The sequence below is a fragment of the Piliocolobus tephrosceles genome, chromosome 12, assembly GCF_002776525.5.
Source record: "Piliocolobus tephrosceles isolate RC106 chromosome 12, ASM277652v3, whole genome shotgun sequence".
NCBI classification, from domain to species: Eukaryota; Metazoa; Chordata; class Mammalia; order Primates; family Cercopithecidae; genus Piliocolobus; species Piliocolobus tephrosceles.
Window position 1 is genome coordinate 64,051,492 of NC_045445.1, and position 3,124 is coordinate 64,054,615.

Here is a 3,124-nt window from a genome sequence, read left to right on the forward strand (position 1 = left end):
TATTATACTCTGCTGGCCTAGAGGACATAGTTCCAAAGGGAGGAAACCTTCTACCAGGAAACACAATAACCATTTCATTAGAATGAAAGTTAAGACTGTCACTCAGTCACTTATGACTACTCATGCCTCTGAATCAACAGGGAAAGAAAGTTACCGTTCTGGGTAGGGTAATTGATTTTGATTACCAAAGTGAAATTTGACTGCTACTCCACAATGGGGATAATAAAGAGTATGCCTAAAATACAGAAAATCCCTTAGGGTGTCTTAGTGTTACCATAATCTATGATGAAGATCCGTAGAATGTTAGAACAACCTAATCCAGACAGGACTGCTCATGATGCAGACCTGTCAGGAAGGAAGGTTTGGTTAACCTCACCAGGTAAACAACCACGACCAATTGATGTACTTGCTGAGGGAATACAGAATGGGTAGTAGAAGAAAGTAGTAATAAATACCAGATATGACCACAGGGCCAGTTAGAGAATTGAGGGTTTGTGTGTGTGTGTGTGTGTGTGCTTTACCATTTACAAATCTTTCACATACATTCTCATTTGACCCTCACAACAACCCTGTGAGGTAGGCATCACGGATTTTCTACTCATTAAACAGATGAAGACAGTGACTCTCAGAGCAGTTCACTGATATGCCCAAGGCTCTACAGTTAGTGAGTGGTTTGTATTAATATCAGACTTTGGCCTAAAAATTCAGCACCCCTCTTCCCCTCATACTTATCCCACCTCCTTCACAGGGATAATGAAGATAAAATGAATTCAAGGTTAGAAAAATACTTTGAGGGAGAAAAGCACTATATAATTATACCTACAAACTATGATTTTCCACAGTATATGGCTCATTCCTCTTCTCATCTCAGCTTGTGTGTGAACCCAGAATTGTATATGGCCTCTGTCCTGTGCTCAGTAAGCAAATAAGGCAGGCAGTGGGTACAGTGTGATACTGTTTAAAGTTACATAAATTACAATCAGGGTAACTGCTATTATTAGGCAAATTGAAAAACAGCACAGAAAGGCCAGTGTGCAACTAGGACCCACTAAAGCTCAGAGCAAAGCAATGCAAGATTATCAGACAAGGCATGATTGCATAGAAGGAAAATGTGGTGTCAGAGTTCAAACTGGCGCACACACACAGTTATCTAAGGCAGAGTGGTGGCAAAGAAGTTATTTGTTCCGTGTTACACAAACAAGAGCAGAAGATTCATGGGAACCCATACAAAAGCATCTTGTGTCACACAGATCTCTCCAGCTGCCTGGAGGGAATATACACAACAGGGTCACCATCAAAGAATGACTGTACCTGTGTTCATATCCCGGACTATACCAAGGAATAGCTCCATGCTAAACTGTCTTGGCTAAAATACCACCAGTGCCATCATTCCTAATCAGACTAACAAATAGAATGTCTTTTAAGGTAATGAGCTAGATGGCTGTGTTTAGGTTTTTTTCAGGATTTACTTTCGATTCTCCTGCTTTAAGACCCAAAGAAAGTTATATTGAGTTTTTATTGATGATTCTATGTGTTTTTAACAGAGTGTGATAGGTGAATTAAACATATTAAAAGAGTTCTATAGCATCTGTTCAGAAAAGATTATATACTATACAAACTATTCAAGTCATACAAAACCATTTTTCATTGTCTTTTCAACTGAGAAGAATACTATTCCGCATGCTTCTTCTCCTGAGGTGGTTCATACTGAGCAAGATTTGCTTTCAGGTTTTATTTTCTTCTACAATAGCTTCAGCTTTCTCTTTCATTTCGGTAAGTTCTAGGCGAAGCAGCTCTATTTCTGGATTCTCTGGGGTAGCAGCTTCTAAGTGATGCTTTAAAAAATCCAAAGCACTGTTAGGTTTCTCTGGTTCTTCATACAAGGCTACCAACACCTTGGTCAGCGTGTCCAGCACCCCCGACTTCTCCAAGTACCTCTGGAACTGCTCACGCTTCGAGTCGGCGACTTTGTAATGGGCCATAGTGACAGCAGCAGCGGCGTAGCTGGCGCCGGACACTGAGAATTGAGGATTTTAATTGTCATGAGTATTTTCTTACGTTTTTAAGAATGCATTTGTGTGCGTGTATGTTCATGTGCATATACACAGCAAATATATTTGTTTTCTTCCCTCTCTTTTGTCTTATCATGTAACATAAGATGAATATACTTTATGTAAAAGTTTCTAAGTGTTGTTAATTTTACATCATAACATTTAAGCTAAGGAATATCAGGAAAAGTAAACATCCCTGAAAGATTTTACCTCTTCTTCTGGGGAAGAAGTTAGTGCATTTTTCAATATATTCAGGATAATTGCACTATGTTAGGCAGAATTATGACATTGTTATTGTCTTTATTTGAAGATTAAATATGGTTTGAGATGGATATGGGTACCAAGTTGGCAAGGCGTGGACTTCTAATAGTTAATTTTATGTGTCAACTTGACATGGCCATGAATGTTCAGATACGTGGTTAAAAACTTTTGTCATGTTTATCTATAATAGTGTTTCTGTAAAGTGATTAGCATTTGAATTGATGAACTAAATGAAATATACGGCCCTTCCAAATATGTGTGGGCATCATCCAATCCATTGAGCACCTGAATAGAACAAAAAAATGGAGGAAGCTTGGATTATCCTTCTCTCTGCCAGACTGCTTGAGCTACGACATCAATCTGCCACCTTCAGCGCTACTGGTTCCTAAGCCTTCACATTAGTCCTGGAATCTACATAATTGACCCTCCAGCTCTCAGGCCTTTGAGCTATGCCACTGGCTTTCCTGTGTCTACAACTTGCAAACAGCCTATCACGAGATTTCTCAGCCTCTATAATTGTGTGAGATAGTACCTTATAACAAATCCCTCTCTATTGGTTCTGTTTCTCTGAAGAACACTGATGAATATTCTGTGCTTTGAGATTTCAAGGTATTTCTTTCAACATATTTGCTAGGGGAAAAGGAATTTTAACTGATTATGAGCCTTTTATGGTGGCACTTAATATCCTTCTTTACTGTTCCTATTTTGAATAAGATCATTGCTTTAACGAGACTGTTTCTAACTCCTGAAATAACTATAGGATGTATGTACACCCAATTTTTGGGGGGTAAAGAAAAAATTGCCCACTATAG

At 38.7% G+C, this 3,124-nt stretch overlaps 1 pseudogene; it reads right to left on the reverse strand.

Moving 5' to 3' along the window:
• Positions 1 to 1,724: 1,724 nt before the first annotated feature.
• On the reverse strand, positions 1,725 to 1,982 carry LOC111536545 (annotated as a pseudogene).
• Positions 1,983 to 3,124: the final 1,142 nt, after the last annotated feature.